This window comes from Lucilia sericata, unplaced genomic scaffold (assembly GCF_015586225.1).
Source record: "Lucilia sericata isolate MDLA Ls3-8-SP2 unplaced genomic scaffold, ASM1558622v1 Contig000354F_arrow, whole genome shotgun sequence".
Classification (NCBI taxonomy): domain Eukaryota; kingdom Metazoa; phylum Arthropoda; class Insecta; order Diptera; family Calliphoridae; genus Lucilia; species Lucilia sericata.
This window is the reverse complement of record NW_023994374.1, coordinates 78,073-93,953: the sequence shown is the minus strand read 5'-3', so window position 1 is coordinate 93,953 and position 15,881 is coordinate 78,073. Positions and strand designations below refer to the sequence as shown.

The following is a 15,881-nucleotide window of genomic DNA, read 5'->3' as shown; positions in this document are numbered from 1 at the left end:
ATACAGAACCAAAAAGACATATTTTCAAGATAAAATTCTGTAGAAAATTTCTTCATATTTTGAAGATCAATTTTCTATAGAAATTTTTTTATATTTTGAAGATCAATTTTCTATAGAAAATTTCTTTATATTTTGAAGATCAATTTTCTACCGAAAATTTCTTCATTTTCTGAAGATTAATTTTCTATAGAAAATTTCTTCATATTTTGAACATTAATTTTCTATAGAAAATTTCTTCATATTTTGAAGAAAAATTTTCTATAGAACATTTCTTCATTTTCTGAAGATCAATTTTCTTTAGAAAATTTCTTCATTTTCTGAAGATCAATTTTCTTTAGAAAATTTCTTCATTTTCTGAAGATCAATTTTCTATAGAAAAATTCTTCATTTTCTGAAGATCAATTTTCTATAGGAAATTTCTTCATTTTTTGAAGATCAATTTTTTAAATAAAATTTCTTAATTTTCTGATGATCAATTTTCTATAAAAATTTCTTCATTTTCTGAAGATCAATTTTCTACAAAAATTTCTTCATTTTCTGAAGATCAATTTTCTACAAAAATTTCTTCATTTTCTGAAGATCAATTTTCTATAGATCATTTCTTTATTTTCTGAAGATCAATTTTCTTTAGAGCATTTCTTCAGTTTCTGACGATCAATTTTAATAGAAAATTTCTTCATATTTTTAATCAATTTTCTATAGAATATGAAGATCAATTTTCAATAGAAAATTTCAATATTTTTCTTTATTTAGAAGAATTTCTTATTTCGAAGAAACAGTTTTTCTTTAAAACAATCTGAAATAAAATTAAAAAAAAAAAATGTTTTCTATGACTTCAATTTCTATTAAATTTGATTTCCTTTATAGCTCTATTGTGATATTTAAATTTGAAAATTCTAGGCGCCAATTTTATTAGACATTCCAAACCATATGTGGGCAGTTGTGAACAATATAATCTTTTTTTTACAATTTATTTTTTCACACTTGTTTTGTAAGTTTTGTTTTTCTCCTTAAAAGAAATCAAAGAATTTTGTTTTGTTGTTTGTTATTTTTTTTTTTTTCTACAGAAAATTTTTTTATTACTTTGTCATTTTGTGTTTAGAAAACAACATATGTTGGCAACTTTAAATGTTGCACATGTCACTCCAACCATATCACTGACATTATCAACACTTGTGTTAAACATGTGGAATATGTTAAGTTGAATTCTTTTTTGTTTTTGTAATGTTCCAATTTTTTAACTGGAATGTGTGTGAAAATTTTTACTGAACAATTTTTTAACAAAACATTACTACATATTTCCTTTAACAAACAAATTTAAAAGAATTTGAAATATATTTGTTAAGGAATTGCATGGAAACAATAGGTCAAAGGCCTTTAATTCAAATTAACAAAAGTAATTATGTACTTCATTATTATGTACCGCAATTTCCTTGAGTTCATGAATTCTAAAATTTAGGCCATTTAAGTCTTTAAACTCATTAAAATCAAAATAAGTCAACCAACTCATGTTTTTAGGTCTATAATGAGTTTAAGTGTTAAACAAATTATTTATTTAAAGTTAAATGAACTTAAGTATAGATATGGTTAAAATAAACTTATTAATGAATGGATGTACATGTAAAAAAAGTGTCTTAAACTTCACATGTGGTACAATATTTATGCCAAAATACATGAATAATATTTTAAATATAATAACCGTCTATTTGTCATAATAAAACTAATAATTTTAAGCATTTATTTGTTGTTTAGTGTAGGCTTTTTCTTTGTGTTTTTTGTTTGTGCAAAATGTATGACACATTTAAAAAAAACCGTTTTAAACATTCAAAATTTGTAATTTCAAATGTAAATTTTGTAAAAGTGGAGGTTTTGAAATAAACTTTCGCTGCTCCTTTTTGTTTATAGTTATGCGTAAAAGGGAAAACTTATTAACTTTATAAGTTATTATCATAATTTTCTTCTTTTTGTCAGATTTAAAAAGAAAATTTGTTTAGACTTAATGTGATTCCTGTGAAGTTTATGATGATTTTTCTTTTCCGCAATATTGTAAAAACCAATTATAATTTCTGGTATTTATAGAAAAAGGTGATGACACCCATTAGTTTTCTGCCGTATTCATTTACAGTGGTGCGTTATTTCATTAAATGTAATTTATAAACATGATCGTATTTAAAGTTTTATTATTTCTCTTTCTTTAACGTTTTACAACTTTGCGGACACTCGAAGAAAAATGTAAATGCGGCTACAAAACATATTTAAAGCAACATGTTGCAAATTATTTCTTTATATGTCACTTTAAATGAAAGGAAGGAATAGAAAGCTATATTTTTAAATCAGAACTATTTATGGATAACTTTTGTTTTCTGCAACATGTTGCTGATACATTTGTTTAATATACATAATGGTTTAAGGCAATTAAAGTTAAATCGTCATTGACAACTTTGTTTATTTAATGAAATAAAATATAATTATTACTTTTTTAATGGAGTAGAAGCCATCTTTTTATAAGATTAGTGCTAACAAAAGAAAGAAACTAAATCACACAAAAGTGGCCTCCGGTAGATTAGTGGTTACTGTTCTAGTCTGGTAGACCGGGGAGTGATGGGTTCGATTCCCACCTGAGGCACTGGTTAAAGTACGCACAACAGCTCCGATAGAGGCCTAGATGTGTATTTCTTCAGATTTACATCCTCCTTTCAAACTAACTAACTAACCCACGTTAACACCACCTCCGGTTATCGATTAACCTATAGATATTCTGCCGTTTAAAATCTTATTTTGCATATAAACATTTTCTTCTACTAAATTCTTTCTCTGAGCGTGTTTTTGCAATAAAACTCTTACGCATTTGAGGGTAATGCGCTCATAAAATATCAACTTGTATAAATTTCTTTTTTTAATAACAATATTTTTTACAAAATTTATTCGATTTTTTTCTATATGCAAAATATTACAAATAAAAACATGTAAGTAAAAAAAACAAACTTTTGCTATGTCCCCCCGGTGTGTACGTGTCTGTCTGTTTTGCAACTAGTAGTTTTGTCATTTGGTGTCATATTTATACGTACGTACTCCGTACGACGATTGTTAATACCTTGTTTAAGCCGATTTTCTTTTTTTGTCTAAAATAGTCAGTTTACTATTACAACAAGAGTGTGTATACGCAGCTTAAATGTTTTCAGAGATTTCATTACACTTTAGCTGTTTGGTTTGGCGCGCGGTGGGTTTCATTTCGCAGCTTTTCCACTACTACTACTACTACTCAATTTACTCAATTTATATGTTTTTTTTCGCCCATGCGATTATTATTGTGGGTGATAAACTTTAACAAAATTGCGTTAAAAGTTTCCATAAATTGTTAACAAATATTGTTTAAGAGATTAGTTGACAAATAATTGTAAATAATTTCAAAAATGTTTATTATAGATTTACTATGTCATTATGGTGAAAAACAAGAAAGAAATTATGTTAGACAGGTTGGCTGCGTAACTTAGCTTTTAATAGTGATAATAAAGAGATTTATAAGAAACAAGTAGTGGAATATTTTTCTTTTTGGTAGAAAATATGTAATTTTCAACAAAAAATTTTTAATTTATGATTAAGGCAACATGTTGCGGAAACATTTTTTTCATTATTTTATAAAATGTTTTCAATTCAAGTTTGTTTACAGTCGTCATTTTAAAAAATATATTTCAATAAAAAATTCTTCATTTTGAAGAGCAATTTTCTATAGAAAACTTCTTTATGTTGAAAAGCAATTTTCTATTAAAAATTTCTTCATTTCGATGATTAATTTTTTATAGAAAATTTCTTCATTTTGAAAACTAATTTTTCATAGAAATTTTCTTCATTTTGATGAACAATTTTCTATAGAAAATTTCTTCATTTTGATGAACAATTTTCTATAGAAAATTTCTTCATTTTGATGAACAATTTTCTATAGAAAATTTCTTCATTTTGATGAACAATTTTCTATAGAAAATTTCTTCATTTTGATGAACAATTTTCTATAGAAAATTTCTTCATTTTGATGAACAATTTTCTATAGAAAATTTCTTCATTTTGATGAACTATTTTTTATAGAAAATTTCTTCATTTTGATGAACTATTTTCTATAGAAAATTTCTTCATTTTGATGAACTATTTTCTATAGAAAATTTCTTCATTTTGATGAACTATTTTCTATAGAAAATTTCTTAATTTTTATGACAATTTTCTATAGAAAATTTCTTCATTTTGATGAACAATTTTCTATAGAAAATTTCTTCGTGAACAATTTCCTATAGAAAATTTCTTCATTTTGATGATCAATTTCCAATAGAAAATTTCTTCATTTTGATGATCAATTTTCTATAGCAAATTTCTTCATTTTGATGATCAACTTTCTATAGAAAATTTCTTCATTTCGAAGACTAATGTTCTATAGAAAATTTATTCATTTCGAAGGTTAAGTTTCTGTAGAAAATTTGTTCAGTTTAAAGACTAATTTTCTATTGAAAATTTCTTCATTTTGAACACTAATTTTCTATAGAAAATTTCTTAATTTTGATGATCAATGCTCTTCTGAAAATTTCTTCATTTTGAAGACTAATTTTCTATAGAAAATTTCTTCATTTTCTATTACAAATTTATAATAAATTTTTTATTACAAATTTATAATAAATTTTCTATTAAAAATTTCTTGATTTTAATGATAATTTTCAATTAAAAATTGCTTTATTTTGATAATCAATTTTCTATAGAAAATTTCTTTATTTTGATGTTAAATTTTCTATGCAAAATATCTTCATTTTGAACACTAATTTTCTATAGAAATTTTCTTCTTTTTGAAAATTTGATTCCTATAGAAGTATCCTTATTTTTGAATGCAAATTTTTGGAAGACCAATCTTTATGAAAATTTGTTGGATTTAAAAGAAAATTTTCAAAGTACATGTCTGCATTTTGAAGATAAATTCTCAATAGAAAATTTATCGATTTGGAAGATTTAAAAAACAGTTTGCTTATATTGAGATTAAGTTTATTAAATAAAAATCTTGGTCATGATGTGTCCTAGTTACATGTAGAAATCAGCTTATATTAAGGTTAATTTTACTTTATATGTATTTCTATATTAAATATTGTCAATTACAATCAATATTTACTAACATTGTCTATCAAAATTTTCTGTAAACATTTTTTTCTTAAAAGTACTTTTTACTTCATGTTGCTTAAACACAATTTATTTCGCAAAAACTTTATATGTTACTTATAATAAAACTTGTAATTGTTTTTATATTGAAAGCAATATTTCTAACATACAATTACAATTTCTAAGACAACATTTTTACTGGTGGCACAATATAAAGACAAAAAACAAAAAACAAACCAAACACTTTTTCTTAATTTCTTAACAATTGCTGCTGCTGCACCCTAAAAAAAATCACAATGCAATTTAATAAAATATACATGCAAATGCCACTATTTATGGCAAATAAATAGAATTGTAGGCGTATTAATATAAGCAATCAACAGTACACAACATTTTACATCTCCTCCTCACACCAACAAAACAAATAATCACTGCAACACAAAAGTTGCTGGCAAAAAAAAACGACTGCAACATAAGGAAACCTACATGCGAATTTATACAATTGTTTGCAAACTAAACAAAAAAAAAATTCATATGTGTACCAACTGCAGAAAAAAAAGAATGAATATATTTAAATGAAAAAATTGCAGTAATATGCAACATTTATGGCGGCATTTAAAATGCCATAAAAGAGACGTGTAAACTGAAAACGCTTTAAAAACGATACAAACAAACAACATGCACGAGAAGAAGAAAAAAAACTTTACTACAAAATGCATACAAAACTGACAATATGTGATGATACATAAACATTTATATATCACTTAAGTTTTTTATTTTCGCAAAAAAATAGTCAGTCCTCTTATACAGCTAAAGGAAATTACAATTAACGCTTGAAATCCTCTCGAAAATAAACGAAAACAAGTCGTTGCAGTTTTTTTTTTCACAGATTATGTTAAACTGATAAGGATTGCGAGAGTGTGAGCGAGTTGAACAATTTTCTTTTTTTTTTACATTGCAAAAATAATAATAATAAAGATTTTTTTGTTGCAGGCTTCATTAGTGCTGTGAACAATTTTAAGTAACTGTATACACATTAAGTAATGAAAGTGTTAAAAATCTGATAACGTCATTTATAATAAATAAACAACAATTGCTGCAGAAGCTGCCAACAACAGATGGACGGACAGACAAAAATACAGCACCACAACAAATGCCACAAACAATTGCTTTTAATATAAAACTCATTACGTTTTATCATACACAACATGTTAGTCATTGTGGTAAACAGAAACTGCAATTGTCAGCCTTTAGCAGGGGTATTCACTGTTTAAAAGAAAAGCTATTTTAATAGTTTAGTTTAAACTTGAAATCTGACTATTTGTTGTTGCAACATGTTGTACATAAATTATAAAACAATTTTTCATATTTTTTTAATTTTAATTTCTTGAAGACAAATTTTCTATAGAAAATTTCGTCATAATGAAAACTAGTTTTCCATGGAAAATTTCTTCATTATGAAGATCAGTTTTCCATAAAAAATTTTCTTCATTATGAAGACTACTTTTCTATAGAAAATTTCTTCATTATGAAGACTACTTCTATATAGAAAATTTCTTCATTATGAAGACTAGTTCTATATAGAAAACTTCTTCATTATGAAAACTAGTATTCTATAGAAAATTTCTTCATTATGAAGACCAATTTTCTATAGAAAATTTCTTCATTATGAAGACTAGTTTTCTATGGAAAATTTCTTCATTATGAAGACTAGTTCTATAAAGAAAATTTCTTCATTATGAAAACTAGTATTCTATAGAAATTTTCTTCATTATGAAGATTAGTTTTATATGGAAAATTTCTTCATTATGAAAACTAGTATTCTATAGAAAATTTCTTCATTATGAAGACTAGTTTTCTATAGAAAATTTCTTCATTATGAAGACTAGTTTTCTATAGAAAATTTCTTCATTATGAAGACTAATTTGCTATAGAAAATTTTTTCATTATGAAGACTAGTTTTCTATAGAAAATTTCTTCATTATGAAGACTAGTTTTCTATAGAAAATTTCTTCTTTATGAAGAATAGTTCTATATAGAAAATTTCTTCATTATGAAGACTAGTTCTATATAGAAAATTTCTTCATTATGAAGACTAGTTTTCTATGGAAAATTTCTTCATTATGAAGACTAGTTTTCTATAGAAAATTTCTTCTTTATGAAGAATAGTTCTATATAGAAAATTTCTTCATTATGAAGACTAGTTCTATATAGAAAATTTCTTCATTATGAAGACTAGTTTTCTATGGAAAATTTCTTCATTATGAAGACTAGTTCTATATAGAAAATTTCTTCATTATGAAAACTAGTTTTTTACGGACAATTTCTTCATTATGAAGACTAGATTCCTATAGAAAATTTCTTTATTATGAACACTAGTTTTCTATAGAAAATTTCTTCATTATGAAGACTAGTTTTCTATAGAAAATTTCTTCATTATGAAGACTAGTTTTCTTTAGAAATTTTCTTTATTATGAAGATCAATTTTCTTTGGAAAATTTCTTCAATTTGAAGATCAATTTTCTATACAAAATATCTGTAATTTGAAGATTAATTTTCTATAGAAACATTCTTCAATTTGAATATCAATTTTGTATAGAAACTTTCTTCAATTTGAACATAAATTTTCTATAGAAACTTTCTTCAATTTGAAGATCAATTTTCTATAGAAAATTTCTTCAATTTGAAGATCAATTTTCTATAGAATATTTCTTGAATTTGAAGATCAAGAACAATTACTCATCTCTCAGGCTAGATTTCTGTAGAAAATGTCTGAAAATATTGCTATTAAAGTGTAATGCAACATGTTGCTCTTACTCTTAAGGGATTGCGAAGGTACAAAGAACTCCCTAATAGGGATGCCAATCGGGACTGGTTTTTAGAAATCCCGGAATTCGGGATTTTTAAATAAATCCCGGAATCCCGATATCGGGATCCCGGGATTTTCGGGATTTCTAAATCCCGAAAAATATAAAAAAAAAAATTCAAAAAATCTTAATAATTTACCGACAAAAATAAAATGTTTTATTTCATATTGCAATATGAATACTCTTAGTAGGTGTTTACTTTCCAATAAGCATTTTGTGAAAAGAAAAACAAATTAATTCAAAGTACATACTTAGAATAAAAATCTTTCCATCCCAGGCACTGAATAGTAGAATAAAAACCTGAAATAATACTCATGATATCCAAATTTACAATGGTTTCCAAATAATATTTAAATAGTATGTGTAATGGGGATCCATACGAGGCTACATAGAGCACCTGTACTGCACCTATATCTCCTCCACCTTATATCCCGTGTTCACTAACCAAGGGAATTATCTTCTCGCCATCTTATTGACAGGTTGACTTCCATTATAGATATCCGATAGTATCAATGCCTATTTATTGCCCTTTTTATACCCTTAGTAGGGATGGTATATTGGGTTTCTCCGGAGTAGTGCTTTTGTTTTATACTCTCCTAAAATACGCTGATGAAATTTGAAATGATCGGGCTTTTGATCAGAGCCCCCATACAAAACACAGCTTTAAAAAAGAATTAGTGTCCACAATTCGCTTAAAAAGAGAACTGTCGCAATGAAATTCAGCATAAAACATTTTATGTAACCGTAAATTCGCCCTCCAAATTTTATGAGGATCGACTCATATGATGGCGTCCTTCCCCCAAGCATATTTCAGAAAAATAGTTTTTTAACAATAAAGTGCTAGAATATATCGGAGGCGAGGTATACTTTTATTATGAAAACTAAATTACATTTTACTCTCATAACTGGTGTATGGGGTTATATGGTCGGCCTCGCCCGCCTATAATTTCGTACTTGTTATTTTTATATATCTGATAGTATCTATGCCTATTTAGTATAGCAATGAAATTTGATATTCGTAAATCCCTGACGAGCCAAAACCTCTCTACCAAATTTTATGTGGGTCGGTTCATAATTGACCCTACCCCCATATAAGGTCCCGTTAAAAAAATGACTTTAACGCTCATTACTGGCTTAAAAATACGAGTATAGCGATGAAATTCGATACACATATGTTTCATGCGAGTCAAAATCTCTCTACCAAATTTTATGTGTTTCGGTCCATAATTGACCCTACCCCTACATAAGGTCCCATCCAGATAAATACTTTAACGCTCATTACTGGCTTACAAGTACGAGTGTAGAGATGAAATTTGAGATAAGTAAGTTTCTTACTCGCCAAAAGCTAAGAAACTTTTATAGGAACGTAAATCTTCCTACCGGAAAGTGTATGAACCAAAATTGGTCTAAAAAAATTATGAAAAATTTTATAAAAACGGTCAATGATTCACCCTACCTCTCATATAAGGTCCTATCAGTAAATTTGATGAGTAATATCACCCTGATGTTTATAGAAAAGCATATTCGTCATAGCCGAATATACTTACTTTTTTTTGATATTTCAGCTTGTAAGTTAGTAGAGTCATCTTAAGTCCAAAAACTTTTTAAATTCTCTTATTTAGTACTTTATAATGTATAAAATAGCGGAAAAATACTTAAAAATTCGGGATTTTAAAATCCCGAAATTTCCCGGGATTACATTTTTTAAAATCCCGGTTTTCGGTACTTTCAAATCCCGAAAATACCGGGATTTTCGGGAATCGGGAATTCCCGTTTGGCATCCCTACTCCCTAACTATTCACCTCTGACTATAAATATGTATTCTTCCTTGTATTTCAACACTTATAGTAACTAAATGTCTGACTGTTCTTGAAAACAAAACAAAAAAAAAAAGAAACATTTATATTTTAATAGACTTGCGGACGCAAAGTGCTTTACATTTCCTTAACTCCAGTATTTAATCTCATTTCTTATATATAAGTACATTTTTTGTTTTGAGTCATTAACCAGCCACCACAGATTCAACGTCACTCATTAATTGTATAAATTTAGTATGAAAAAATATTAAAATAAAGCTTAAGCTTTTAACACACAAACTACTACTACAATAGCAGCAGCAATCAGTGGCATTAGCAGTAGCATTTTGCAGTAGCTATAATTGCAGCAAAATGTAGACAAAAAAAAAACAGCAATCTTTGTTAACATTGACAGCGGTAAATGAACTTTTTATATACATATATTGTTTTTTCTTAGTTGTTACTTATTCACATTAAGTTTGTTGTTAATAATGTAATAAAAATGATGGCTGAATGACGATGCTGTTGCTCCTCGAATGATCTTACTCAATGGCTGATCAAAAGCCAGAGTCTAGAGGAAACAAGGGTGCACAACAACAGACTTTTGTCAATGATTTGTTGTTGATAAACTTTCGTTTTTCATTTGATCAAGTATAAAATATTTATAATATATAATAATATTTTTTTTATCGTAACCTGACATGGCTTTATTAATGTTGTTACATTATAGCTTTTTAGTTAAGAGATCATCAAACACTTAAGACTTTCAAATTAAATGTTTTTATTATTTTTTTTTTCTTTATAGTCAAGTTAACTTTTAGAAAAAGAAACTGAAAAATGAAATCTCAATTTATCACCATTTTTCTATCATGTTTTTTTTCAATCTTCTAAGATAAATAATGTGTCTGTTAATCTTTTTTGTATCTAAATATTTATGCAACATTGTTGCTTAATGTTAAAGCAAAAAATCATTAAGAATTTATTAAGTGTTTTTTTTTTTTTGCTATCAAGGATTATAATAAATTGTTTGTTTTTAGTAAAAAGAGTAGTATTTGTTGTTTAAATTTAAAAACTTGTTTTCTGTTTTAATTTATGAAAAGTATTTGCTTGCAACATTCTTGGGGATATGAAAGATAAAGAAATTTATGGCAACACTTGTAAATATTTCTATATGGTTGTAGGCAAAAGCTTCCTAGGAAAAAGTTCTAGAACACATACATGTTTGATGTGTGAGACTGATGCCGTTTTTGTTTCAATTGGTCACCTTAGTATTGATTATTGTTTGAAGTTTTTTCCTTTGAATTCCTTAAAATTTTATTCCTCAAGAATTACTTCTAGAATTCTTGATGTTGAACCAGTTTTTGGAGATCGAATACATTATCTAACGAACAGTTTTGAACTAGTTCTCTGTTACGCTTAGCACTTTAAGACTATATTTCTAGAACTTTATATTTCAGAACAACTTCATTATGAAGACTAGTTTTCTAAAAATAAATAAATAATAAAATAAATAAATATTTCTATATGGTTGTAGGCAAAAGCTTCCTAGGAAAAAGTTCTAGAACACATACATGTTTGATGTGTGAGACTGATGCCGTTTTTGTTTCAATTGGTCACCTTAGTATTGATTATTGTTTGAAGTTTTTTCCTTTGAATTCCTTAAAATTTTATTCCTCAAGAATTACTTCTAGAATTCTTGATGTTGAACCAGTTTTTGGAGATCGAATACATTATCTAACGAACAGTTTTGAACTAGTTCTCTGTTACGCTTAGCACTTTAAGACTATATTTCTAGAACTTTATATTTCAGAACAACTTCATTATGAAGACTAGTTTTCTAAAAAATTTCTTCATTATTGAGACTAGTTTTCTATAGAAAATTTCTTCATTATGAAGACTAGTTTCCTATAGAAAATTTCTTCATTATGAAGACTAGTTTTGTATAGAAAATTTATTCATTATGAAGACTAGTTTCCTATAGAAAATTTCTTCATTATGAAGACTAATTTTCTATAGAAAATTTATTCATTATGAAGACTAGTTCTATATAGAAAATTTCTTCATTATGAAGACTAATTTTCTATAGAACATTTTTTCATTATGAAGACTAGTTCTCTATAGAAAATTTCTTCATTATGAAGAATAGATTTCTATAGAAAATTTCTTCATTATTCATTTATATTTAAAAACAACTTTTCATTATAACAACTAGAGTCTAGAGTTTCCTATAGAAAATTTCTTCATTATGAAGACTAGTTTTGTATAGAAAATTTATTCATTATGAAGACTAGTTTCCTATAGAAAATTTCTTCATTATGAAGACTAATTTTCTATAGAAAATTTATTCATTATGAAGACTAGTTCTATATAGAAAATTTCTTCATTATGAAGACTAATTTTCTATAGAAATTTTTTTCATTTTGAAGACTAGTTCTCTATAGAAAATTTCTTCATTATGAAGAATAGATTTCTATAGAAAATTTCTTCATTATTCATTTATATTTAAGAACAACTTTTCATTATAACAACAATTTTTGGAAGTTATTTTCTTCAAAAGTAGTTTGTTTATTTTACTTTGGGAATGTAAAAAAAAAAATCAAAAATCTTAACAATTTTAACATAAACTTTTGCCACAATTTTCAACTAGTTCTCACATAACACAAAAGCAACATTTACAAAATTTCTTAATTGAATTTGACAGTTATTTTAACGGGAAGCGGTATCTTAAACAATATTTTTCCTATAGAAAATTGACATTTAATTTAATATTGAATTTTCTTTTAAACAAAACTTGACAATAAGGCAATTTAATTTAATGAAAGTAAATAAAAATGAACTTAACTAAAAAGAAAACCAAAAAAAAAGTATATATTTCTAGGAAATCTGTTTTATATATTTTTTTTTCTATTTTTCAAACCATACATGACAATACTCCAGACAATTAGTCTTGACAATAAGACAAAAAATACCAAATAAAAATATGACCATAAGAAAACAAACTAAAAGTATAAACCGAAAAAAAAATCCAAATAAAAAAACTAACAAAGCAATGACCACTAAATTGCAAATGAATACCAGGATTTAAATAGTTAAAAAATACTAAATGGCAAAATGCAATCATGGCAGCAACTGAAATTTTGTTGACATTGCGTTGATTTTCTCGACATGTCTTTATGTGCCACAAACAAAATAAAAAAAAAAATGAAAATAAAAATTGGTCATTCAACTAAAATTGACTTTTGTACACATGCAAAAAAGATTGCCTTGTCTGCCTACCTAGACAACGTAATGAAAAGAAATGTTAAGCAACATGTTGCTGCTGCTGGTCTCTATCACTATTTTAGCCTTTCATGCATGTCATGTGCTGCTGCTGCTATGTGCTTTTTTTCTAGTTTGTTTTTTGAAGTAGCACTTGTACTTTCATTTGACAGTTTTATGTTTTGGCCAATGAAAGTGACAACAAACGTAAGCTAAGTTTCGACAAACCCCTAAAAATGTTTATATCTTATGGTCTAAGTATGTTTGAATAGCTATAAATTAAATGACATGTATAACGAAAGGATATCGTTGGAGAAACATAGTCGAAAGATTAAAAGCATTTAGTTTTGAAGAAATTTAATAAACTAATAAATATTTTTATACTTTACTAGGTTATTTTTAAAAGATTTTGATTAGAAATTTAAACATCTGCTTAACTAATAAATTTTTCATTTGAAAATTGTTTGTGTAAACATGTTGTAACATTTTTATGTTAGCAAGGATATGTTTAAACATGTTTCTTTATGTAAATTGTTTTTAAATGTTGCTTGTAAGGTTATAATGTTATAACAGAAATTTTACAAAATGTTTATGTTTTGGCAAAAATAATTTATGTCATGACAAAAATGTTATAATATATCATATCACATAAATTTTATAAAACTCACTCTGTCCGTCTGTCTGCGTATTTGTTCAAATCGATTTTTTAAAGACCCCAGATATTTTGGGGATCCAAATCTTCAATTATTCTATCTGAAAAGCTTTCGAGAAGTTTAACATCAAATTTATGTCATGATATAAATGTTATAACATAATATCCAATGTAAGACATTAACTGTATAAATCCTGTTAAGACATTGTATTTTCCAACGTTCCCTTAAAATGTGTCTATAAGCTGCATTCCTTATAACAATTTCTTTAAAAAAACTTGTCACATTTTCTATTATTTACCACATTTTTTAAATATTTAGCTTCAACATGTTAACCCACATTCTAGCAAAGTTTTTTTTCTCCTCTGCGATCCAAACCAATAAACATTACTAATAACACCATATTGTTCATGTCTCATGTGTTACTTGTAATTTGCTGTCATTTTCTTAAACAGCAAATGTCAACAAAATAGAAAACTTTAGCCACAAAACCAAAACTATTTTTGTCTATATATTAAAGTCCATTGACTTCAAAAACTCAAACATTAAGTGCTCTATATACTTCTTCTTCTTTTTTTGTTTTGATTTTAAAATCAAAATATTTAAATAATTTTTAACAGTTTCAAGTGCTCTTAACAGAAATCATAATCTGAAAATTAAAATTCAATTGTTGTCTTTAGCAATAAACATATTGTACCATCACATACATACATAAGCGTATGTTTTAGACCAATTTGTTTAAGTTGGTCTACTCAATGTGTCAGTTGGACAGTTTGTAGTACTCCGTAAAATTGTTTTTTTTTTTCGCTTTCTGTTTAACATCTTTAAAATGACCTTCAGTAACAACCATATTCATAATATTATTTGATTATAATCTTTGTTTTTTAATTGTTTTTCTACTCTTCTTGTCTTGTTTGTTCATGTTTAACACCACGCCACAAAATTAGACTCACGCTATGTTAGTTGGCTGTGTTATTAACCCCGCTGCCATACCCTTGTGATATATAATATATTGATGTATTTTTGGTCAATGTCAATGTCAAATAATTCATATTTACTTTTTCAATATTCCTGGCTTTAAATTGTCTGTTACTTTTTGCTAAATTGTTGAGATGACTATTAACACGCAAAGTTTAAAATTACAATTTTAGCCATACAGTTTTGAAACGCGATCTTTTGGATTATGTAGATTATAAAAAAAATAGTTGTTGCAATATAAAATAGTTTTAAACAAATGTTATAGATAAAAGTGTTAATGGCAACATGTTGTTGAGAAAATAAAATATTTATTTTGTGGTTAAAATTGTAAAAAAAAAAATTGTTAGCAACATTATTTATAGAATTTGTTAGGGAAATTTTATGTTATGAAATGTTTTTATTGTTATTTTTATATACATTTTTTAATGAAACATGTTATATGAAACTTGTTTCTCAACATGTTGCTAATAAAAAGTCACAAACTTATGATAAATTTAGATTTATTGCCATTATACAGTTATGGGCTCTTTTTTTAAGGTTTAGAATAATTTCTCTCTAGCTTGGTCTATAGTCTCGATTATAGATTAGTCTGTATAGTATAGTCTCAGCTATAAATTAGTCTATAATCTTGACAATAGTTTCCACTATTGATTGATCTATAGACTTGACTATAGATTAGACTAGGGTCTCGCCTATAAATAAGTATATATTCTATAGTTTTGACTATAGATTGTTATATTGTCTTGATCAAACGAAACTATATATAGTCCATGGTTTTCGACTATAGTCTACAGTCTATTAGTCTATAGTCTCGACTGTAGTTTAGTCTGAAATCTCGACTATATAGTCTATAGTCTCGGCTATAGATTACTCTATAGTCTAATATCGCGAATATAGATTCGACTATAGATAGGTATATAGTCTCGATTAACAAGAGTAGGACTATAGACCCTCATTGGTATAAAGTATCAACTATACTAGTGCTATAGTATAGTACTATAGCATCGACTATAGATAAGTCTATAACATCGACTATAGTCTAGAGCCTCGACTATGGACTAGTATATAGCCTCGACTATAGATTTATTTATGGTCTAGAATCCAGACAGTAAACTACTGTCGATACTATAGGCCAAAGTATAGTCGAAACTATCTACTAGTCTATAGCCTCGACTACAGATTAGTCTATAGTGTCGACTGTA

The 15,881-nt window shown here is 26.4% G+C and overlaps 1 protein-coding gene across 1 annotated transcript in view; it reads left to right on the top strand.

Annotated features, from left to right (window-relative positions):
- The window catches only part of LOC119604037 (serine-rich adhesin for platelets-like), a 302,563-nt gene that overhangs the window by 208,793 nt on the left and 77,889 nt on the right, over positions 1-15,881 (top strand). The window lies entirely within an intron of this gene.